This window comes from Dama dama, chromosome 11, assembly GCF_033118175.1.
Source record: "Dama dama isolate Ldn47 chromosome 11, ASM3311817v1, whole genome shotgun sequence".
In the NCBI taxonomy this organism is placed as follows: Eukaryota; Metazoa; Chordata; class Mammalia; order Artiodactyla; family Cervidae; genus Dama; species Dama dama.
In genome coordinates, this window is record NC_083691.1 from 39,329,474 (window position 1) to 39,355,921 (window position 26,448).

Here is a 26,448-nt window from a genome sequence, read left to right on the forward strand (position 1 = left end):
TTTTTTTTTTTACATTTTTGAAATAACAGAATGGAGGCACAGAGAGGTTAAGTAATTTTTCCAAGGCCACACAGCTTGGAAGTGACAGAGTCAGAATTTGAATCCAGAGAGTCTGGCCTCAGAGTCCAGGCTCTTAACTGTGATGTTATACCAGCAAAAACTCAATCCTCTATTTATAACCTGTGATTTTGCTTTTAATAAACAGAATGCTAGTGATAGTTAAAAACTATGCTAGGATGATCAGGGAAGAAGTTTGTGAGGAAGTGATTTTTTTGTTTTTTTTTTGGCTTTCTCATGTGGCATGTGGTATCTTAGTTCCCTGACCAGGGATCAAATCTGTGTCCCCTGCAGTAAAAGCACAGTCTTAACCATTGGACCTCTGGGGAAGTTGGTGAGGAGGTGATATTTAACCTGAGACCTGTGGGAAGGGCAGGCCCCAGTCATGGAACTGGGGAAGCACCTTCAAAGCAGCATAAATAACAAGGAAAGGGGCTGGAAGTAAAAAGGATGTGATCTCTTCTCAGAACCACCTGGAGCCATCATAACTGGAGCACGTAGGTGGTGAAGAAAGACATTAAAGGTGAGGTTGGGGAGGTGGAAAGAGTAGATCTCATGGGGAGATAAGCGGGGTAAATGAGGGACGGGATGGAGTTGGGATAGTATTCCATTTGACCTGGGAAGCCAGTGAGGGTTTAAGCAGGAGAGTGAGGTGATCTGAATGCTAATTTGAGTGCTGAGGTCTGTGTGCACTAGAGGAAGCAAGTGTGGAAGTAGCAGACGCTAAGAAGCTGTCCAGAGTCTGTCTGGGCTCTGGTGGGGAGATGGCAGTGCTAATGGGCACAGACAGTGGAGCCCAGACTTGAAGACGAGAACACACCTCCCCAAATAAGTTTCTTTGACATGCGGTTTATTTTGACTTCGTTGTTCTTGAGAGCCAGCAGTCATAGGAGAAAACAATAGTGAAAACAGTAGAAAACAGCAGAGAAACAATATAAGTTATCCTTTTGTAAGGAAAATTTCCACTTATGAAGGAAATCTCCATTTATAAGGCTGCCTCCCTCCCTGTCCCAAGAAGCGAATGACTTTAAATCACTAGAAACATGGAGTAGTGATGAAGGCACCCACTTCAATCTGCATAACAACCATACGCTTGCTTCCTGTGTTTTTTCTGGTCACCTCTCAAGTAACTGACCTCCTCTCTCTCCCCAATATCTTTCTTTTGTCTTGAGCTCAAGGTGGTGACTTGGACCATTTTGGGGAGTTTATTCATTGTTCCTGGGTATCTTCCATGTATCCATGAAGTATATACGTTAACAAAATTCTGTTGCTTTACATCTTGTTAATCTTTTATTACAGGGCATCTCAGCCAAGAACTCAGCAAGGTGGAGGGAAAATTACTTTTACTCTCCTACAGATTCAAGATCTGATTTGGAGACTGGACTGAAAGGAATGACTCCTTGGACACGTGTGTGTGTGTGTGTGTGTGTGTGCTGTTAAAAGATAAACTGAAAGTGAAGTCGCTCAGTCATGTCCGACTCTTTGTGACCCCATGAACGGTAGCCTACCATACTCCTCTGTCCATAGGATTTTCCAGGCAAAAAGGGAATGACTCCTTGGACACATGTGTGTGTGTGTGTGCTGTTAAAAGATAAACTGAAGCACATTACATCTTTTAGGAGTTTACTTGATCAAAAACTGATTTGAATCAGGCAGTACCAAACCAGAGGTGACCAGCAGCACTCCATTGACAGGAATTGGAGAGAGAGTTTTCTGGAAAAAACAGAGGCAAAACAAGAAAATTGTTGATTGGCTCTAGTGTAAAGCCTACTTGGCTGTTTGTGACCAGTTGCCCTTAGGTTCTGATTTCATAAGCTTGAAATCTTTACAGGCTTAGATTCTGCATAGGTGGCACCTACATTATTATTATTATTAGCCACCTGGGTTTAATAGCCTCCTTGTTAAGTTAATTTCACAGTGCACATGTGGATATGTGTCAGTGTGTGTGCATTAGTGTGCATAGGGAGGTGTTGGTTAAAGGGAGGAACTGGATTATGTCAGGGTTCCCAATTTGAGCACATTGCTTACACAGCTCTGCTATCTTCTGTGATAAGGAAAACTGGGGATAGACAGGTTTGTATGAGTGGAATCATGGACGACTCTTATGGTGTATTCAATCTGAGATGCTTGTGGGACTTCCAAGTGGAGATGGCAGAGCAGCATCTATATCTTTTTAGCATTTAATTCTGGATCTAGAACAGAGTTAGCACCATCAGTATTTGTTAAATGAATTTCGGGGAGGAAGACCTCCTGGTAGGAAAAACTAGACAGCTCTCTAGGTGTTTACTACTTGCAAGTCACTCGAGCAGAGATCAAAGTTTTGCTTTTATAGTTAAGAATGACTTAAAAATGTAAACAATCACCACTACCATGAACAAACGAACTGCAAGTGATGGAGAGGTACATCATTAATTTAGTTTACACTAAGATATTTACATGACAAACACCAGAACCTTCTTGAGAGCAGACTTCTGTAAGTGCCTTGGAAGTGGGTTTGATTTAATAGAGCATCGATAGTGGCTGGCCCAAGTGCTCAGTGAATGCTATTTTGAATGTGATGTCTAAAATGTACTTTACTCAACGCCAGTGCTGTTTCATTAAAGTACATTTTGTGACTACAAATTCTCTAGAGAATGTGAACGTCGTCTGAAAGTCATTCACCACCTACAAGCATATCATCTGCATCCCAAAAATTGTTGTTTTAGGTTCATCTACTCCATGACTTCATTCATCTATATCAGGGTCACAGAGTTATTATCCTATACTGAGATGTACAGAAAAACTGTCGTGTCCAAATTTGTAGCCTGGTTCTAACTTAGTTCATGGGTAGATGATCTCTTTGAGTTATTATTCAGATTCTTCCCTACACCTCATCCTCTGTACTTTTTTTCTTTTAATTTTGTCTGCACCAGGTCTTCATTGTGGCAAGTAGGATCTTTTAATTGTGGCATATGGGCTGTTAGCTGTGGCATGTGGGATCTAGTTCCTTGACCAGGGATGGAACCTGGGCCCCTTGCACTGGGAGCGCAGAGTCTTAACCACTGGACTGTCTGGGAAGTCCCTCATCCTCTCTTAAAATGGTGTCAGAGTAAAGGAGAAAGATCTTCATCCTTTCAGGATGAAGGGTCGCCCCATGATTTGCCTTCGGTGGGTGCTGAATGATGTTCGCTGAGATCAGGTTTAGCTGACTACTTTCTCCAGGCATTTCTGCAACTGATGAATTTGTGATATGTGTCATAGCTCATGGTCCAGGTTTCCTGATTCCCCCTGCTTCCATAGTTCACTTCAAGTCTTCCAAAGGGTTCCCGGATCAAATCATACACCATGGACCTTACCTCCTGCAAAGGCTCCATGGCTATGCATTCAAAGTCTATGACACAGGCACCTGTAACTGCCTACTGCCCCATCCCTGTGGCCTTTCTTCTTCAGACCTCCAAGAGGAAAGAGAGAGCTTTATCTTGCCATTTGGTCATTTTTCTCAAAGTGGTCCATATCTCCTCTATATCAATGATATTGAAATGGAGAAGGAGTTTGAGGCATATGGAAATGTACCTTGGAAAGTATTTTGAATAGATTTGTGAAATATATTTGGAGTCTGAGAATGCTGATGAGAAGCCTGAGGTGGTGTAAAATAAGGTCAGGGGAAGTCTCAAAATATTCTTGATGACAAAGTGCATCTATCCAAAAGTGAGAGAATTGGCCCCTGGAGAAAAAATAACACAACTCTTTGTTCTTTTGTTGTTCTATGTTCTTCATTGGCAAAGAAAACATTGAGCGCAGTGTCTAGGAAAATGAAATTGAGTCAATTGAACCAGTACCCATGGAGCCTACTGTGTGTCCTACATTCTGCTTAGTGCTGGGGAGGAGAAAAAAGATGAAAGGCACATTTACTAGCCATGAACAGGCTTCAAACTTTTTGGGGATACATGACCCACACTTGGGGTTTCCCAGGTGGTGCTAGTGGTAAAGAACCTGGCTGTAAGGCAGGTAGACATATGAGACATGGGTTTGATCCCTGGGTTGGGAAGATCCCTTGGAGGAGAGCATGGCAATCCACTCTAGTATCCTTGCCTGCGCTGCAGGCAGGCAGAGAGGTGTGGATGGGAGAGAGCAGAGGGGGAGGGAGGAAGGGTGTGGAAGGTAGGAAGGCATGGGGAGCAGCAGGAACTGAGACCTTAAAGTATAACTTCCCCAGTTGCTCAGCTGCTAAAGAATCTGCCTGCAATGCAGGAGGACCCCAGTTCGATTCCTGAGTTGGGAAGTTCCCCTGAAGAAGGGATAGGCTACCCATTCCAGTATTCTTGGGTTTCCCTGCTGGTGGCTCAGCTGGTAAAAAATCCACCTGCAATGCGGGAGACCTGCGTTTGATCCCTGGGTTGGGAAGATCCCCTGGAGGAGGGCATGGTAACCCACTCCAGTATTCTACCCTTGCCTGAAGAATTGTCAAGGACAGAAGAGCCTGGTGGGCTATAGTCCATGGGGTCCAAAGAATCAGACACAACTGAGAAACTAAGAATATATATACATAACTTAATCACTTAGTTTTCCTCTTGAAACTAACATATTATAAATTAAGTGTACCTCAATTGAAAATATGAAAAAGGTAGAACATCTCATTAATAATTTTGAAAGTATTGATTACATGTTGAAATGTTATTAGCTTAGATATATTAAATTATATTATGAAAATTTTCCTGTTTACTTTTTATTTTCTTAAAAAGTGGTTATGAGAAAGTTTAAAATTTCATTTTTGGCTTGCATTAAATTTCTATCAGACCCTGGGAGAGAGAAAGATGTCAGGCAAGAGATTGCCTAACTGAAAAAACGAGCTGTAGACTGTAGGACCACCACTTCTCAAGGGGGATTTTTTTATATTAAAAAACAAAACAAAACTTCTACAGGAAAGTAATTGCTCCTTCAGTACTAAAAGCAAGCTAAAGTTCAGTAATATTTCTAAAGAAACTGTTATCCTATGGGCTTCACACAAACACTGGCAGTTTTATATATACATATATATGACAACTTTAATGTATCAGAAACTGTGGTCTCTTGGGCCGAACCTGAGGTCCCTTTGGTGCCTGCAACTGTAACTTTGGAGCTGCATCTGGGTGGTCCAGACGGCACAGTTAGCCAGAGAAAGCTGGCTTTGTTGGGTAGACCCTTGAGCATCAAGTTTAGGAGGCAGGATTTTATCTCCTGGGCAGCAGGGAATCTTAAATTGCCTCCACTCTTCCACCTTTTCCTTGCCTGTCTAACCGGTGCAGCCTTTGGAGGAGCTCTTATCTTTTGCTAACTTTCACAGTTTCTGCAGCTTGGATATTACTGGAAGTGCCCTTGATATCCAAAGGAGGAAACTGAAGGGGTTTCTAAAAGACAGGGTCAAACTTTTGAGGGTGTCCTCAGACCTCTTTTGGAATCACTGTGGATTTGTGGTCAAGTCTGCAGGCTTGGATGACAGCTCTGGAACTTCTCTTATCTTGTAGCCTGTGACCCTTCTACCCTCTTGTCCTCTAAGTCACTTGAAATCCTTTTCCAGCTTATGCTAAATGCCTGACTTCCTTTGTCAATGTCCAGCCCCTTCCTGAAATATCCGAAGCATGAAGCATCCAACTCACCTGTCAGATAGAAGATAACCATGACCTCTTGTTCAAAACCTGCTGTGTTTGAGTCTGTTCCCCAGGAAGCAAGGTCTGGGGCAGTCCTTGTGGTAGCAGGAGACAGGATGCTACTTAGTGTCATCTGAGGTTGGTGATAATTATAGTCAATAAGCTCATACCCGAGGGGTTAAAAGGAGACATAATAAACTTGAGTGACCTTGCTACTGTTTGGGACACACAGATTTATTTTCTGGATTCCTCAAGCCTTTCTCGGGAGATTTTGTCCTGTAAGTCTCGCTGACAGATTTATCCTGGACTCCTGTCATCGGTGGCTGTTTTCTCACTAAGCAGGTGGAAGGCAAAAGCCTGGGAAGGGAACTGCCAGCTGAGAGGTCGTTTGTGAATTGGCGCCATGGAGTGGACATAAATTATATGGATTCTGCAAGGCCTTAGCTATTGCTCCGGCCTCGGCTTAGGTTTTTTTCTTTGTGATAGTGCTTCCCACTGGCTTTAGCATTGTTGTCTGCAGAGGTAAATAGAGATTTAGGCCTTGCTCTTACAGAGACAAGAGGCCATCACAGTTCTCTCCCTGGAGGAAGGGTTCAGTTACACCCACTAAAACAGGCCAGGAGAAATCCCATGATCCTGGGCTTTCTGACAGCATTTTCAGGAACACTTGAAATTACTGGACACACCCAATGTTCTCCCTTTTCTGTCATCATCACCCATATCCAAGGGAAGATTCCTGTTTGACTTTGGTTCAGCTCCAAGGCTTTTGTAGGGTGGGAGTGAAGGGATAAAGACAACAAGGGGCGAAAGGTCGAAAAATCATGGAAATTCAGTCCTGTGCTGTGCTTAGTCACTCAGTTGTGTCCAACTCTTTGCGACCCCATGGACTGTTTCCTGCCTGGTTCCTCTGTCCCTGGAATTTTCCAGGCAAGAATACTGGAGTGGGCTGTCATTTCCTCCTCCAGGTGATCTTCCCGACCCAGGGATCAAACACATGTCCGTTGCATCTTCTGCGTTGGTAGGTAGATTCTTTACCACTGCACCACCTGGGAAGCCTTAGTCCTAGGGAGACCTTTAAAGATATCAGGTCCAGTGTTTTTTCAGCCTTTCTTTTGCTGTGGAATTCATTATCCAACAGGATTATTATAATTAACATTCATTGAGCTTGTCCTAGAAACTGGGGAGTGAGCTAAATATTTTACACATTTGACCTCAGGCTGCACAAAGACTCACAGCGTATATAGTGTGATCATTTTTCTTTTCCAAACAAAGGAACTTAGGCACAGATGTTCAAAAACACATGTGAGGTCACACAGTTAGGAAGAGGTGGGGCTGGGATGGGACCCTGGAAACTGGTGTCAGAGCTAGTGGAACCCAAATGGAACATGGTGGGGCTGTCCTCTGTCACCTCTGTGCCCTAGTGGGGGAATAAAATGAAAGAAAATCAGGGAGCTTCACTTGTTGGAACTAGGGTGGGGTGCAGCCCAGACCTGATCCTTCACCAGTTACCCTCTTACCCCAGGGCTCTTAAGAGGAGCCAACTTCCTGATTTAATCAAGTTTTCCCAGGTTCTTGGCTGATGAAGCTGAGAAGTTATGTTTGAAGGTGCTGGGCATTGCCTCAAGGTCACATAGCCCCTTGGTGTCACAACCCAGTTATCTTGCTTCCCTGGCCACTGCCAGCCTAAACTCCCCAAATGCAACACCGAGACACCTGCCTGCACCTGAAATTCTGTTGTATAAATTTCTCAGAGCTAAGAAGTAACTGGGTAGGCCAAGTCCAAGGAATAACTAGAATGTTCTATGGAAACATACAATTAAGTTCAATTGGGAAATAGCACCAGACCTTCAATGTCCCTGCCAAGAGCTGATGCCACAGTTTCCACAAAGCCTGATCTCCCAAAACCTTGCCCACAAAATGCCTGAGGGTCTATTCTTAGAATTTCTCAACTGGTTTCAGTTGTTACCAAGGACACTGGTTTCAGTGTCCTTCAGGGTCTAAGCTAACCCAGCCTCCCTGCCTTATTGATCCATTGGATCTGGGTTCTTTTGCTTTGCTGTGCTAAGGCCCTTCTAAGAGAGCTATTCCACCCTTTTCTAAAGAGGAATTCACTGCCCTTGTTTTCCTCCTTTTAGTGGTCTTCCCCTTCTCAAAGAAAGGGATTTGACATTTTTAATTCAAACTCCCCTAAGGAACTTCAGCTGAAGCTCCAATACTTTGGCCACCTGATGCGAAGAACTGAATCATTAGAAAAGGCCATGATGCTGGAAAAGACTGAGGGCAGGAAGAGAATGGGACATCAGAGGATGAGATGGTTGGATGGCATCACCGACTCGATGGACATGAGCTTGAGCAGGCTCTGGGAGTCAGTGACAGACAGGGAAGCCTGGTGTGCTGCAGCCCATGGGGTCACAAAGAGTCGAACATAACTGAATGATTGAACTGAACTGAACTGAAGGAACATAAATCTGCCCTGAGGTTAAAAAGGTGCAGGCAGTCCTATTGAAATTCAGCCTTAGTTACTTATTCATGTGCCCACTATGGGGGCCCAAAGGGTTCATGCCTGAGCAAATCTTCCCTCCTCTGGGGAGGAAGCAAAAGTGCACCTCAGGATGCAGGGGTGGCGGTAACACCTGGAAAGTTACCTGGTGGGATGGTTGATGTTCTCTCTCTCTCTTTTTTCTTTTGATGTTTATAGCAGCTCCATTCAGAATTGCCAAAATTTGGAAGCAAAGATATCCCTGAGAGGGTGAATGGGTAATTAACCTGTGGCACATCCAAACACGGAAATTTATTCAGCACTAAAGAAAAAAAAGAAATGTGCTATCAAGTCATAGAGAAATATAAAATGTATATTAGTAAATAAAGAAGTCAATTTTAAAAAGTCACATAGGGATTTCTCTGGCTTGAGACTTCGCTTTCCCATGAAGGCGGTGCAGGTTTGATCCCTCGTCAGGGACCTAAGATCCCACGTACCTCGGGGTCAAAAAACCAAAACATAAAATAAGCAGTATAGTAACAAATTCAATGAAGATCTTAAAAATGGTCCAGATTAAAATAAACTTTAATAAATAAAATATAAAGGCCACATACTATAGGATTCCAGCTATATGACATTCTGGAAATAGCAACACTATGGAGATGGTAAAAAAATCAGTGATTAGCAAGTGTTGGAGGGAAGGAGGAGTGTATAGGTAGAGCGCAGAGGTGTTTTTAGGGCAGTGAAACTACTCTGGAAGCATATTATAATGGTGGGTATATTTGTCCAAATCAATAGCATGCACCACACCAAGAGTGAATCCTAGTGTAAACAACAGACTTGGGCAGTAATGATGGGTCCATGTAGGTTCATCAGTTGTTGGTTGGTTCTCTTTTGTAGCCCCAGGCTCTGTTCTCAAGTATGGATGTTGTCTTCCCTAAGACTGGATACAAGGATCTAGAAAGAAAGGCTAAATGGCTTTTATATCTTTGAAAGGAGGAATTACTTTTTTCCCAAAGCTTTCAAAATGTCTTCCTTGCACCCAGGGCTGGTTTCATGGGCAGCTGACCCGGGCAATTGTATAAGTCACTGGGCTCAGAAGGACTCCTACCTTGAGTTAATGCTCCACAGTCACCATCTTGAATTCTTAGTCATTTTTGAACCTGGAGTCTGGCATTTTTCTTTTGCACCAGGCCCTGCAAATCATGTTGCCTGTCTTGGCTACAGCCCAGTTTGGGATATGTGTGTTTGTGGTGACGGCAGGGTAGAAAAGTTATGTTTGCAAAAGAGTTATGATCCATTTTGGTTTGCAGCCTTTTTATAATAAAACTTCTTCTATCATAAGAATACACACTTAATTTTGAATAAAAGAATCTGTACTATATGAGAAGCATGTGGTTACACTGAATTCATAAGTTAAAAAACTCGTCTTTTTTCAGTGCCTTGTGCTATTTTTGGCTTATAGATCCTGAGACTTCAATGTATGACCTTTTCTAACCAATGCTTGCCTCGCTGGCAGTCAGGTTACCATGGGTCAGGGCCCAGATACTTCATCTGTTGTTTTCCCCGTGGGTACAGAATGAGGCATCCTAATGAAGTAAGGAGTTTCAGTTTTGTTTATCATCCTTCCACTTGATAATAATTAAAATAAATCATCAAATTACTTCTAGAAATTTCAGGTCATTACATTCAAAAGACCCAGTGTTATTTTTCAAGGTAAATGCTGAAAAATGCCAACATCATAACAAATTAGTTTATCCATATAATCCTTGGTAAAGTCATAGTAAAATATATATTGAGTATTTGAAAGAAGACATTAGAAAGTAAATGTTCCATAATATAATTATAATTATTAGTAAGATTATCAACATCAAGTTTAAGACAGTATAATGAGGAAAACAACAATAAAATAAGGGAAGAACATAAGTAGTTAAGTTGAAAAAAAAGGGGGGGGATAATGTAATTCTTAATCTCATTTGTCAAAGAATGTCAAAAACCAGAAGTCTACTTTATTCTGTAATTTAGAGTGAGGCAGGGGCTAATTAAGCCCTGTCATCTGGTTCTGTGGCTCTTTTGTTGTTCATAAATGTGTATGAAGCACCAGGCTTGACTGGGTGATTTTGACTTGTCCTCTGCTCTCTGCCTTCTCAGAGAAGCAGATTAGAACACTGACCATTGTTTTGAAAGGCTGAGTGATGTGTTTAGGGATTTTCATGCTTTCTTCATGGACTTCGCTAGTGGCTCAGTGGTAAAGAATCCTCTTACAATGCGAGAGACACAGGTCTGATCCCTGGATCAGGAAGATCCCTTGGAAAAGGAAATGGCAAACCGCTCCAGCATTCTTGCCTGGGAAATCCCCTGGACGAGGAGCCTGTCAGGCTACAGTCCATGGGGTGGCAAGAGTCAGACACGACTTAGTAAGTGAACGGCATCATCAACAGCAATGCTTTCTTCAGCACAGATGTCAAAAACTCAAGGTACTACAGGGGGCCAAGTAGACAACAAAATGAGGACTGAGATGAATTGAAGAGCCACGTCCAGTTTCAAGTGACCAGCCTTCTGCACTTGACCAGAGGGAATAGTGTTGTCAGAACTATTTTATTTTCACAAAACATAGATCATCTTCACAGGGAGATTTGGAATGTTGGCTAGGGAATAAAAAACTACACTTTAAAATTTTTTATATTTTATAAAAAATTAGAAAATTCCACTTATTTGCAAAAATGCAAATAAGTACCCATGGCTGCTTATTAGCAAGGATTACCCACTTCCAGCAAGTGCCCTGTGTTCTTGTGTGGGCTGGGGCACGGGGGAGTGTAAAGGGGAAGGAAGACATCTTGGAGACCTTGTTTCCAGACTCAATTTACATTTCATCACCTACAATAAACAGATTTCTTTTTCATTAGGTGATGGGGCAACCCTTTTCTTGTTCTAATTTAGTTGACATGAATTTCACATGGCTCCTTCCTCATGGACTCCATTTGCCTAATTACAAAATCAGAGTGAAAATTTCCTGATCTTTACTTCACATGGAAGATCAGAAAATAAAGGAATAGACACAGATGACTCTGGCTGAGCAATGTGCTAGGAACAGGGCCACATGGAGAAGAGGAAAAGCATAACATCCAGGCTATTATTTGACTTAATCAACATGAAAACTATGCATACCATTCTGACAAATACTAAGGAACTGAAGCATATTTGAATGGGGAAATGACCTATGTGACCCCATCAATCTTCACTTTCAATTCTGAAATTTTATGAAATTCAATAACTGACTTAGGATTTATGAACTATTTTCCTTATTGGTGAGCTCTAAGTTTAAGCTAAGAATTTTTAATCAAATTAGTAAATAAGGTATCTTTTAAAGCTATTATCATTTATCTGTATGTAGAATTATAATCACTCATGTTCAGTTTATAATTGTGAATGTTAAATTTTATGGAGTCAAATAACTAGAATATTAGAAAAATCTGTGTCTCCCACTAGCAACTTTCTTAGATCACTCATCTTTATTTCAGAAAGGGGAAGAAAATTTCTTCCCCTTCAAAAAGGGGAAGAAAATTTCTTCCCCTTCAAAAAGGGGAAGAAAGGGAGCCAAAATTGGTTTATTTTGATGGAAATGTGTGTGTGTGTATTGTATTGGGTGTTCATGTGCACGTATTTATGGTAAGGTGTGTGCCTGTGTATGTGTGTGTGTGTTTTCCCAGGGAATAGCTTTTGGTGTTTACAGACTCAGTGGTGTGGCCAAAGTTCCCTTCTAAGACACCCACTTTGTAAGATGCGAAGTTCTTGTGATTACCCCTAAATCTTTGTCTTTCTCCTTGCTTGATGTTTTGGTTTCACGCCTAGCTCCTTTCTTCTCTCACAAGCTTAGTGACTTGTCTCCTAGGACTCTCTTCAAAGCCAAAAGTAAGTCTGCTAACAATTGACTTCTATTTCAAATCCTTTCTTCGTTTCTTACAGTTTAGTTTACTCTTCCATTTTTCAACCCCACCTTGTTATATCATTTCCTGAATTCTTAGATCTTTTTCTTTTTTCAACCCATTTTTCTTCCCCATTCAGACAATGCTTTTTTCTTTTGCTGCATCATCTCTCCTGAGAAATGAACTCACAATTTCTTCCTCATCCCTCTCCTCCCCATTTTGCCTCTTTCTTCTTTTCTCTTCTTTCTTCAAGCCTTTTTACTTTCTCAGTGATATTCAAACAATATTTAAGGCAGCTAGCAAAGATATTTACAGTAGAGTGAAAAAAAAAGAATGTAGAGAGAAAAAAAGAATGAAAGAGTGAAACAAATGGTTCATGCAGCTCAATATATTAGAAAAAAAACAACCTAATAAAAAAATGGGTGGAAGATCTGAATAGACATTTCTCCAAAGATGTACAGATGGCCAAGAGGCACATGAAAAGATGCTCAACGTCACTAATGATTGAAAGTGAAAGTCACTCAGTCGTGTCCGACTCTTTGCGACCCCTTGGACTGTATAGTCTATGGGATTTTCCAGGCCAGAATACTGGAGTGGGTAGCCTTTCCCTTCTCCAGGGTATCTTCCCAACCCAGGGATTGAACCCAGGTATCCACATTGCAGGCAGGTTCTTTACCAGCTGAGCCATAAGGGAAGCCCAAGAATACTGGAGTGGGTAGCCTATCCCTTCTGCAGCAGATCTTCTCAACCCAGGAATCAAACCAGGGTCTCCTGCATTGCAGGCAGCTTCTTTACTGGCTGAGCTATCAGGGAAGAGAGAAACACAAATCAACACTACAATGAGGTATCACCTCACACTGTCAAAATGGCGATCATCAATAAGTCTACAAATAATAAATATGGAGAGGATGAGAGGAAAACGGAACCTTCTTATGCTAATAGTGGAAATGTAAATTGGTACAGTGACTATGGAGAACAGTATGGAGATTCCCTAAAAAATTAAAAATATAGCTACCATATGATCCAGCAATCCTACTCCTGGGCATATACCCAGAGAAAATCATAATTCAAAAGGATACATGCACTCCAGTGTTCATTGCAGCATTATTTCCAATAGTCAGGACATGGAAACAACCTACATGTCCATTGACAGAAGAATGGATAAAGATGTGGTACGTATATACAAGGTAATATTATTCAGCAATAAAAAAGAATGAATTAATGCCATTTACAGTGACATGGATGGACCTAGGGATCATCATACAGAGTGAAGTAAGTCAGACAGAGAAAGACAAACATCATATGATATTGTTTATACATGGAATCTTAAAAAAAAAAAAATAATGGCACAAATGAACCTATATGCAAAAGAGAAATTGAGTCACAAGTGTAGAAAATAAATCTATGGCTACCAAGGAGGAAAGAGTGTGGAGGGATAAATTGGAAGACTGAGATATACACAGTACTATATATAAAACAGATAACTAATAAGAACCTACTGTATAGCCCAGGGAACTCTACTCAGTACTCTGTAATGGCCATATGGGAAGGGAATATTAAAAAGAGTGGACATGTGTATACGTATAACTGATTCACTTTGCGGTACAGCAGAAACTAACACATCATTGTAAATCAAATATAGTCCAATAAAAAAGTTAATTAAAAAAATGAAAGAAATTTAAGAGTGAGACATGAAGAGAGTTGGGATAGAGAATGTGACATGAGTGAAGAGTGAGTTTAGTACACAGCCTCAGCCATGAGTTGGATTCCCCAGAGACTCCTTGCTCTTTTCTCTTGCTCATCTTGTTGATCTTTCTCCCTGGAAGCAGGTCAGAGATAACTTCTCATAGCTCAGGGTCAAAAGGCACTGTGATCACTTAGTCAACAGTTTGTTGGTACCATTGCTAAAGGCTGGGGTGACAACAACTGGCCTTCGGAGGGTGTCCAAATACCAGCCATTTTATTACTGACACCAGCCTGTACTGACAACTGCTTTTCAAAGGGAAAATGCCAGTCATGAGGGAGTTGGCTGTCAACCTCCATCTGCATTTAGGCCTCTCACATGGTCACCCAAGAACGGCTCTTGGTTCATCCCCAGTTGCTATCAAACTGCCTCCCTTGGACTGCTCTTGCCTTTACCTTTCTAGTTTTGCAAAAGCCCTGAAAGAAGGTTCCAGAGACCAGTTCCACCATTTCCCTTCAGGCCCTGGGCTGGAGGTCGTTTCTGACTCTGGAGATTTCTGAGGTTTGGAAACATGGAAATTTCTTGATGACTGGCCCCACTTATTGATCTTGAGATCCTTAAATATTTCTTCTTGCTTCTTCTGGAAATTTATGCTTGTTTCTGGCATCTGTCCTGTTCTCTGTGAACACTCAGGCAGAGTATTCATTTAATTTTCTTTTTTTTTGCTTCTTCTGGCAGTAAATTTCCCTTGCCATTTCTTTGACCCCTTGTTCTTTATGTACTTAAAAATGTCTTATTTGTTTCAACGTCTTATATAATTTATCTTGTGTTCATTCTGCACCTTTGCTTGTCTTATTTTTTACACTGCCTTGATTTTCCTCTGTAATAGTCAAGGATCTCCTCCACCTGTGTTTTACATCTTGCTTAAATGCTCCTTTGTTGCCTTTGAATGATCTTCCCAACACCTACTTCCTCTCGCCTCATTTCCTTCTTCTCCCTTGTCTTGCTATTTATTACCAAGCATTGCCTATTGGCTGGCAGTCACTTACATTGCTTTTCCATTTTTTTCTTCTCCCTGCCATCCTATTGCTTTATCCCACTGTCACTCTTGCCATAATTTTTCAGCCACCAAAGACTATTGTGGTTTGAGATGATTTGCTGCTGCCTCTACAGCAGGCCTTAGTATGACACAGAAAGCCAGCCCACCCATCTCCGCTTTCTTCTTACAATAAACAGCCAAGTTAATTCAAGTTCCTATCCATCGTATAAGAAATCACTCTCCAGCCATATGGGATAACTTATGGCTGCAAATAAAAATTCCCCGATGTTTTGCTCCTCACAAGTTTTCACTTCCCCAGCACAGCGTGGGAAGTCCAAGATGTTAAAATCCCCAGGGAGTGCATATTTTCATGAAAATTCACTTTCTACATCTAGAATGTTTCTTCCATTCACAGAGACGTGACTTTCAACATTATAGAGCACCACAACTTTTCTAGCCCAATGCCCACCTCTGCATGTGCTTCTTTTTTAAGAAAGTCAATTTTGAGTTGTTGACCTATTTTGTTTTCTTCAATTCACGAGCCAGAGGATTAATCTTAGTACAAATATAAACCTTAGGCTTTATTTCTCTGTAGCCTATGAATAAAAGATTACATTAAAACCAAAAGGCATGTTTCATTTAAGTGGATTCTGTTTCTGGGGTCTTGTGTGAGTGGGTTCAGGGCTACTTTCTACACCGTTCACAATGGCAATGCTTGGCTCTGCCTCAAAGTAATCCACTTATGTGCAAATTGACTCATTCATTGATTCATTCTTCACTCCAAAGACTTTTTGAGGACAGGGACAAAGCTGGCCATATCATTACTTTGACCCAGTCCATTTTCACACAGTTTGGTATAACTCATTTTCCCATAGCTGTCGTCCATACCTGTTTGTTAGATCTTGACTGATTACTGTCGACTGAGAGGTTTCTTGAGTTGTGGTGTCTTACATAGTCATTAGTACACCCAGTGCTTGTGGAAAGGAATCAGCAGGCATGGGCTATTCTCTGGGCTTCACTGCTGGATCACCCTGGGGTAAAGGAATTGACTGTTGATGTCTCTTTTTCAGTGTATATATCTTAAGGACAATGTTTTTCATTCTCTCTGGATCCCAGTGATGCCTTGAGTGTGATATGATGTGGCCCTAGAAATCAACAGAAAGGAAGAGCCAGGTGCTGGTTACCATCACTAGTTAAATAGATTTGCATTTATGATGTTAGGTTTAACAGGCTTGCTCGTAGATTTCCAGTCACCAGTCCTCCAAAAGCTCTATTCTCTGAAGTCTTCTGGAATTAAAGATGATACAGAAGATGATAGCTTTTACCTGTCCTAGCCTTTTACAGACTGTTCTAGAGTACAAGAACTTTTACACTTGTTTGATAGCCATCACTTCCATTTTTTTTTTCTGTGTCTCAGTTATACATCTTCAAAATGATCATCTTTGAAATACATTGCTGAAGTGTTTATTACCCTTTAAGGCAATGGCACCCCACTCCAGTACTCTCACCTGGCAAATCCCATGGACGGAGGAGCCTGGTGGGCTGCAGTCCATGGGGTTGCTAAGAGTCGGACACGACTGAGCAACTTCACTTTCACTTTTCACTTTTATGCATTGGAGAAGGAAATGGCAACCCACTCCAGTGTTCTTGCCTGGAGAATCCCAGGGACGGGGGAGCCTGGTGGGCTGTTGTCTGTGGGGTCGCACAGAGTTGGACACGACTGAAGTGACTTAGCAGCAGCAGCAGCAAAGTATACCTTGGATATATGCAATGCTGTGTTATTACCTTCAATTCTTGGATCATCTTCTAAAAGGTGGCTATGTGTGGCATACAGTCAGGATTTAGGGTAATTTTCCCTTTCCTCCCCTAAGAAAATCAGTAAATAACTTTCCCATCCTTTTGCAGTTCCTGATTTTTTTTTTTTCCAGAAAAACATTTTATTCCACTAAATACAGCCTTGGTAACAAAATAGCTCTAGGAGGAGTGATATAGATTTATATTTAACCCAACGTTTAAACAAGTGATACTGTACTCTTTCCTGGGCAGATTTGGTTGTATGATGGAAAGATATCCTGGGTTCCTGAACAGTAGGAGTGGAACTGAAAATAGATTCTGTCACCCTTACAATTTTGTCTTTGCATTTTCTCAGTCCCTCTTATCACTCGATCCCAGCTACCATTAATTTTTTCTAAATTGAGATTTAGTTGATTTATGGTATGATATACCTTTCAAGTATACAGCATAGTGACTCACAATTTTTAAGGATTATACAAGATCTCAGCTACTTTCAAAACGCCTTAATTTGTTGTGCAGTGCTCTTGATTCTTCAGAGTCCATGATATTATGCTTTTTGACTAAGGTGGAGACAAGAGCCACAGAACAGACTGGTGGAGATGGGTCCAGGGCTGTGGGAAAATCATCAGGAAACAAATCAGCTTTCCCCACTCCCCTCTGCCAGGAGGGTGTCAGAGGACCCTGTTTCTCCAGTGGCTTCTGTTCCTGCCACTCAGGGCAGAAGTTTCAGGTGGGGCAGACACACCTGGAAAGGCCAGCATTCTCCCTTCTTACCCCTAATGATGAGCTATTTTGTTTTCACCCGTCAGCTATTGCCTCCATATGATTCATAGAAAACTACCACAAAACCCAGTGGCATACAGAAATAAATGTTTATTTCTTGCTTATATATGTGTTGGTTGGCTGATCCAGGCTCAGCTGGGTGTGGCTTAGTCTATGTCTGGGTTTAGATCTGCTTCATGTGTCTTTTGTCACTCTGGGATCTGCAGCTCCAGGAAGCTATTTTTATGGCCACACTTAAGAGAATCTACCTGCAATACAGGAGACTTGGGATCAACCCCTGATTGGGAAGATTCCTTGAAGTAGGGAATGGCTTACCCACTCCAGTATTCTTGCCTGGAGGATTCTATGGACAGAGAAACCTGGGAGGCTACATCCAGTGATACACTGGCCTTTAAGTGGGAGATTATAAGGAAATAAATTCCCAAGGTTGTTTTGGAGCTTTCCAAGTGGTGCCAGTGGTAAAGAACCTGCCTGTCAATGAAGGAGACAGAAGAGACGTGGACTCGATCTCTTGGTTGGGAAGATCCCCTGGAGGAGGGCATGGCAACCAACCCCTCTATTCTTGCTTGGAGAATCCCATGGACAGTCTGATGGGCTACAGTCCATAGGGTCACACAGAGTTGGACACGACTAAAGTGATCTAGTATACACATGAGATGGCAACCTCGCTGAGCAAGCCAATTTCCAGTTGTTCTAGCAAACTCTGATAAGCCAAGGCAAATGATACGACCAAACCCAAAGTCAAGGAAAGAGAAAGAGAATTTTTTTGACCAGAAGGGCATGTTGGGGGAGTGAATATTTAACACAAACTGTAGGAGGTTGGGGCCAATAATTAAGTATAATATAGGCTCCAATTAACCAATATTAAAACTATTGGACATGCTTAAAAGCTCAGGTGTTTAAAAGATGGTTGGACTTTTAAAGGGTAAATATTAATAAGAATAGCATATGTTTATTCTTATGATAAATTATAAAATAATAGAATATTTTATTTTGTTCCAAGTTCCTTCATATTCAATTTTATTTGCGGTCTCAGACTAATTATAGAATATATGTGAGTGTGCCTGTTTTTAACCATTTATTGAGCACTGACTAGAAGCTAGGCATTATGCTGAGTACTTTTATGTCCATTATCTTATTTATCTTCTCCCTGTTCTCATGGTGCTAGTGGTAAAGAACTCATGTGCCAGTGCAGGAGATAGAAGAGATCTAGGTTCGAACTCTGGGTTGGGAAGATCCCCTGGAGGAGGGAATAGCAACCCACTGCAGTATTCTTGCCTGGTGAACCCCATGGACAGAGGAGCCTGGCAAGTTACAGTTCATGGGGTCACAAAGAGTCAGACATGACTGAAGTGACTTAGTACACACACACACACACACACACACACACACACGCTGTTCCCACGAAGATGGCATTTTTGTCCCCTTTTGAGAAGTCTGAGCCTGAAGGAGTTTATGTGACATAACCAAAGTCACAGTTATTAAGAACTAGAAGCAAAAACATTTCGCGTGGCTTCAAAGCGTTTTCTCCTCTTTGCTGCTGTGTCCTGCCCACCCATCATGTGAAATCAACAGGCTATGACATCGATGTTATCATTTTCATTTCACAGATCTGCAAAAAGAGAAACCAACAGAAAAATGGATCATGCAGAGAAACACACAAGGAAAATATATCGTGCAGCTGATCTGGCGCACAAGGGGTGGTGCCCACCCCAGAACTGTCGTATCCCAGACACAGCCCCGTGGTGGCTTCGGTGCTGGACTCAGATTGCCTGCTGGGATGTGGTTATTTTTAAACCACTAGTGCCTGTTGGTGCCCTGTCCCTTCTTCCTTCTGCCTCTTTCTCTCTGGGTTCTTTACTCTCACCTAGAGCTGCCTCTTTATAGATCTCTTGGGAGGATGGTGCTATGATGAAATCTCATTGCTACACTCCCTACCTCTCTGCCAATTTGGGTTTATTTCTGTTCAGACACGGATTTGGCCAGCAGGGCTATTGAAAGTTATATGCTGAATTCATTTCAGGTTGTTCCCCAAGCCTGGCCCACAAAAGGAAATCAAGCAAAGGATTCTCTGGCTGTTTTTAGGAGGCACATTCTAGAGAATGGAGAATGCTGGGCTTTAGTGCCAGTGCCTCCAGGGGTGCGGATGATGACAGCTCAAGGCTGATGTGTGTTTACAATTGATTTATATATTTATATGAAATGATTTTCTAGAGCAGTTTTGGAAGGGAAAAGAAGCCACTGAAAGCAATTTGAGGGAATGAATAACTTGAGGGAACAGCAGCGTGACTTACTTCACTTTGATTATAGGAGGTTTTTGTCTCAGAGTATTGACAGCCTAAATCTCATTCTATTATACCTCCTTTTGCATCTCTGCTTCAAAGTTGTAGAAACCAGTGATCTGCCTGAATTTGGTGACTGTTAGAGTAACCTGGGCTCCAAAATCACTGCAGACTGTGACGGCAGCCATGAAATTAAAAGATATTTTCTCCTTGGAAGAAAAGCTATGACAAACCTAAACAGAATATTACAAAGCAGAGACATTACTTTGCCACCAAAAAGGTCCATCTAGTCAAAGCCATGGTTTTTCCAGTAGTCATGTATGGGTGTGAGAGTTGAACTATAAAGAAAGCTGAATGTCAAAGAACTGATGCTTTTGAATTGTGGCATTGGAGAAGACTCTTGAGAGTCCCTTGGACAGCAAGGAGATCCAACCAGTCCATCCTAGAGGAAATCAGTCCTGAATATTCATCGGAAGGACTGATGCTGAAGCTGAAACTCCAATACTTTGGCCACCTGATGCAAAGAACTGACTCATTTGAAAAGACCCTGATGCTGGGAAAGATTGAAGGCAGGAGGAGAAGGGATGACAGATGATGAGATGGTTGGATGGCATCACCAACTCAATGGACAGGAGTGTGAGCAAGCTCTGGGAGATGATGAAGGACAGGGAAGTCAGGTGTGTTGCAGTCCATGGAGTCACAAAGAGTCAGACATGAGTGAGCAACTGAAGAGCAACAGAGTCACTTGAATGACAAAGCTCTCCTTGAATACTTTCTTAGTACCTTCCAGGAGCCAAGGGAAGGCAGGCCCTTCTTTGCCCCAGCCAAGATGTTATTCTGGACACCATGCCCTCTGTCATGTGGAACACCTTCCGCTGTGGTTAAAAGCTGGAGCCAAAGAGCCAGCTCTGAGGCCAGGATTGGGGAGGAGGAATGCCAGGGTCTACTTCTCCCTCTAGGCATTAATGGAACACTGGCCGCCGTAATCACTGAATCTCAGTGTTACCAGGTTAATAGTGGTTAAAAGAAATAGTGACCTGAGACTAGCATAGTCTTGAATGGGACGCTGGAAACAGACAACTTGTCGCAAAGTTGGATGTAAGAAGGAAGGTAATATTAAGTGGGAAAGGCGTTGCAAATGCAGCTTCTCAAATTGATGCTCGTTGTTTAATAATATCAGAGTGGGGAAGGGAGAGAAACCCAAAACAGATGGAAAACAGGATAAACATGTACAGTGGGAAAAGCAGTGAAATGACACTGGGGAGACTGGGCATTGTCCTCTTCTCATGGGCAGTGATGTAGTTTGGGGAAAGTCACTTACTTTGCTCTGCCTTTTGTGAAAAGAATTACAGCTGAGCCCAAATTGCTTCCTATATAAAGTTGATTTAAGAATCAAATCAAATCAAACATGTGAAAGCATTTTCAAAATGGGAAAGTCCTACCCAAATATCAGGGTTTATTAAACTTTCTTAATCCTGCCATTCCACTGCCCTCTCCCCTTAGAGAACAGAAAACATGTTGGCACAGGATGATGTTCACAGTTTTGAAGGAGGAGTAAGTTGTTGCCTTTGCACCCTTCCTGCTAACATCTGTCACCCCAGCTCTGACAGCTGCTTCGAAGTTTTCACTCTGAAAGTAAGAAAACAGGGTTGGGTCAGCCTCCCATCTCTACTCTGCTACTATCTAAAGTTTATTAAAAAATTATCATCTCTCCTTTTACCATATGCTTGGAAAGAGACCATGAAGAAAAGCTCTTGACAATCTTCTTATCCTATTTTTCATCTGGTTTGAGTTTCTCCCCTCCCCCATCCTGATATTAGCAAATTATAGAATCTAACCAACGTATAAATACGAGAAGAAACATTTTGGAAATCTTCCCCACTTAATATGTTATTCCTTCTCACACAAAACTTTGTGATGAGTTATTTTGTTTCTCAGTACCACTTCCAAGAAAATTTCCCATTCAGTAATATTAATAATAATATATTTTTAAACCTTGACTTAAAATTACAGTAAGTGCCAAGAGGCTCTAGTTGCTATTTTGTTGAAATAATATCAAGTTCCCTGTGATGCTTTACATAGCTGTCATCTCTGTGATATGATACATCCATGATTTATTGACCTACTAAAAGTGCTGTCATTGACTTGTCATAATAAACTTTTCTTAAAATATGAAAGCATAGAACATTGAGTAATAGCTCAAACCAGGACAGAGCTTCAGTTAGGTTGTGGGATTTGGCAGCCTGAAGTTCATCTTTTATGCCTTGAAAGTGAAAGTCCTGCCTTGGCTCCCTCACACTCCTTACCTCCCTGTCCCCACTCCCGCACGCTTCCTCTGCACCCAGGGTTAGTTGTCACCAAACAGATTGGCAGAGAGGAGGGGACAGCATGTGAGAAACTCTGAACATGAAGGACTGACCATAAGCTTCATCCTAATGGTCAGTGCTGTGTCTGAAAAGACTTACTGGTCTCAGCAGAGAGAAATTCAAACTCAGGAATGCTCACCCAACTAATGTGTATTCACTGGGATGGGGGAGGGGTTAATCTTTTTTCACAAAGGGAAATGTATTTAGCCCTGGAATCTGAATTTATTGTCCATGGATAGGGGAAGAGGGAGGAATTTTGAATTAGGGGGTACTCAGATAGAGCCACGACAGCACGGAAGCTTCAGAGGTAGGTTTCTGCCTCCCTTCAGGGGTCTTGCTTCTGCCCTGTCTTGCCTGCTGGCTGGTCCTTTAACTGGTTCTGAAAGAGGTTGATCCTTAGTGGCTTGATTACTATTATCCATTGAAATGTTCATATTCTGATCTCCTTAGGTTCAGCAGGCTCTTCTGATCAGTTTGCGGTGATAGGACAGGGCTGGGAGATCCTCCCCGTGTCACACACATGTATTTAAAATGGGGGTTTAGGCAAATCAGTAAAGGTACAAGTCCCAGATCCCTGGAATGTAGGAGTGGGGTAAGGTAGGGGGACAAGGGAATAAGAGAGGTAAGGAGGATAAAAGGGAAATCTAAAAAGAAATGAGAAAGGATGGATGAGAAATTCAAGTGATAAACCACAATCCCAAATAAGGAAATGCAATAAAGCATTTATGGGTGCGTATTTTTATAAATACATGTGCACAAACACACAGCCAAAACCCTAGCAGATGGATTAACTGTCACCAAATTACCTTTGAGAATACAAACTTGAAAGTAACTTTTGACCAGATCAAGTTTTATATAAACTATTAAACATTTTCCTTCTTTCTTTTTTTTTGGTTTTCTTTAGCTGCAGAAATTACATTTGCAAAGAAGGATTGAATGGGAAATTGTCACCATCATTTTTTCACTGGGAAAACACATTTTGAGACGATCAATGTGTATCTGTAGCAATAAATGATACATATCTTTGAAGTTTTGTTACACTTTAGCATTATTTGTCAGGTTAAAGTTATAAATATATAAGTATATTTAAATAAATGAAGAATTTTGAATGTTTACCAAATGACCATGCTTGAATCATCTGGAGATATGAATCACCAACTCAGTGGACATGAGTTTGAGCAAATTCTGGGAGATGGTGATGGACAGGGAAGCCTGCCATGCTGCAGTCCATGGAGTTGCAAAGAGTTGGACATGACCTAGTGACTAAACAGCAACACCAAATGACCATGCTTGTATCATCTGGAGATAAGAGGGCTTGAACAAGGCTCCAACAAAAAAACCTCAGCAAACAAAGTAAGCTCAACAAAAATTCACCAACAGGTAACAAGTTGAGATTTGTGTAGTAGGATAAACAAAATTTATGTAGAGAAAAATGCTTGTGTTTTAATTTCAGGAAACTAAAAATGCACTTGAGAAAGACTCCTGACTTTGTTGTTGTCATGATTTCACATTTTGAGATTACAGAAGAAAAGATGTAGAAATTAACTTTCAATATTCAGCCACTCCTTTTGAGGTTAATGTTTGATGTTGTCAGTGCTAATGGATCAAAAATATTGAGAGTTGTTCAATTATATTTTCCCAGAGTAGAATGCTAAGAAAGAAGTCACTAAACCTATAACATGGAATTGCTCAGAGAATGAGATAAGGGCTCACCATGACCTCGGGGTCCCTGGCATCGTCTCCTGCGTCCTCTCAAGCTTGTTGTTAAGACAGGAAGATAGGCCACGCTCAGGGATAATAAATCTATTTTAATAACAACAACAAAAAAAAAGCATTTTGAAGGAGGGGGGATTTCAATGGCTCTGTAAACTTAAAATAAAACATTTTCAGTTACCTGTTACTGGAAAGACATTAGAGATGGACCTCTTATGGCTACTTTAGATCTTAAGCCTCTTGAGAATAGGTCTGAGTTAATTAGACAGTCAGTATACTACAGGGTGCAAGAGATACACTAGGCACTGTGAGGATTCTTTAATTTTTTTTCTCATGCAAAAATTTTTATTGAGCTCATGTTATCTTCTAGGTCCTCTGGGAATTGCAACCAGCACAGCAGTAAAGACATCTTAAGACTTTTCATGTTGTTTACATTCTAGCAGAAGGAACTGATAAAATATGGAAGACTTTTTTATTTTAAACCTCAAATTGCTGGATTGGAATAAAAAAAAAAAACACATTTGAAAGAGCAACATGATAGTATATAATAAAAAGAATATATGCTTAGACACCAGAACTTCTAAAGGATAGAAATCTATGGAAAACTTTGCAAGAAGATCCAGTGATTTTTGGCCTTGAAAGATGAAGGAGATTGAGAAGAGAAGAAAGAAGGGGTTCTTGACAGAAAGAACATCAGTGGGTAGGGAGGAGAATAAAGGGATCTACATCCTCTTTATCCTCAGCAGGTCCAGGTGGGTACCAAGAACAGGATGGGCATCTGCCAGGAAGACGCCTCCCTGTTCTTCCTTTAAGCTCTTATTATCAACAGAAGGAGGGAATGGCTGACTTACAACACATGTTAGCATTGGTAATATTCCTTCAGTATGACACACCAAGGGGATGCCTTTACCCATATTTGAAATCAATGCCTTGTTGGCAGAACCCTTCTTTGGAGCTGGAATGCAGGTCCCATGGGTCTCATGTTGCTCTTCCCTGGAAAAGCTGGTAAGAAAACAGGACTGGACTTGTGACTCACAGGAGCCTGGCATAGGACACAAGGAATTTGGTGTGGCTCATTCAGGAAGCCAGCTGATCGAGACTCAGATAAACCAAACTTAAAGTGCAAACCCCTATGCTCTTCTGAGGCTATTTCAGGATGAAATTTAGAAATTTAAAGGATTTTTCTTTCTCCTTGGAGAGGGGTTAGGTGGAGAGGAGACTATGTAGGGAGGTGGGGGTGAGTAAGTTCTTTTTTTTTCACATGGACTTTCACATGGTAGGAGAAGGCAAAGGCACCCCACTCCAGTACTCTTGCCTGGAAAATCCCATGGACAGAGGAGCCTGGTAGACTGCAGTCCATGGGGTCGCTAAGAGTCAGACATGACTGAGCAACTTCACTTTCACTTCACATGGAAAAAGGGATTGTAGGTCCAAATTGAAACATGATTAGTTTAGAGAAAGTCAGTCAAATCCTTTGTTTGCTGTTATGGAAACCAAACAACTGCTGAATTGAATGATCCTAATGTTACAGTTTTCTTTTTCAGCCGTTCTTAAAAACTTGTGGAGACATTGTCTGACTTTACATGTCTTAGACTAATTCCATAACCTGCATAATCTGTAGGAAAAAAATTAACTGCATCAGAGATAGACCTAATATTACAGAAAAGGAAATGTCTGGAGTGTACGCAAACAACTGCAGAAAAATAAACTTTACATTCAAAAGAGCAAGAAAAGCATTTGAAAAGTAAAATTACAAATTTAATAAGCTGCACAGTGGCTTCTTGAAGGACAAGCATGTGTCTTCTGAAGAGGTCCGGTGCGTCTTTGCAACACAGCTTGAGTTAATGAGCTTGTTATAATTTGACATGAAACCCAATAGAGAGAGAAGCAGCTAGGAGAACATGTTTATTTAAAATAAGTGAGGGAAAAGATTGAATAAATAAACACATGGGAGAGAGGATGCAAATCATCCTGGAAGAAGAACTCTAAATACTGTAAGTTGATTTTCCTTCTCCAGGAGATAAAGCTTAACTCCCTTCTTCCCTCTTGAGTGGGTATTAGATGTAATAACTTTCTTCCAAGGAATAGAGTATGAAAAGGAGAAAATAGGAACTTTACAGTGGAGAAAACTGGCAGGTCTCATCTTCACTGAGTGAGCAAGATGAAATATCAACACTAATAAATCATGTTGATGTCCATAGACCCTCTTATATGATGCAATGAGAAGGGTACTTGACATCTGTGGTATTCTTTCCCAAAATCCAAAATACCAGTCTGATCATGAGAGAACATTTGTTAAACTGAGGAATATTCTACAAAATACATGACCAGTACAAATAATAAATGCAGGAGAGGGTGTGGAGGAAAGGGAACACTCCTACACTGTTGGTAAGAATATGTTTGGTATAATCGCTATGGAAAATAGTATAGAGGTCATCTAAAATAGTGTTATCATATGGTCCATCCATCCCACTCTTGGGCATGTATCCAGAGAATTCTAATTCAAAAAGATACATGCACCCTAGTCTTCATATTAGCACTACTTACAATAGCCAAGATATGGAGGCAACCTAAATATCCACTGACAGATGAATGGATGAAGTAGATGCAATGTATATATGTATATACATATATATGTGATATACATACATACACACACACACATAGTGGAATATTACTCAGCAGAAAAAATAAGGACATAATGCCATTTGCCGTGTCA

General features: G+C 41.2%; 1 long non-coding RNA gene across 1 annotated transcript; it reads left to right on the forward strand.

The window, feature by feature from the left end:
* Positions 1-369: 369 nt before the first annotated feature.
* LOC133065505 (uncharacterized) lies at positions 370-24,189 on the forward strand. The gene is made up of 4 exons (XR_009694900.1): positions 370-580; positions 18,979-21,285; positions 22,921-23,369; positions 24,100-24,189. It is a non-coding gene; the product is annotated as an uncharacterized LOC133065505 (long non-coding RNA).
* Positions 24,190-26,448: the final 2,259 nt, after the last annotated feature.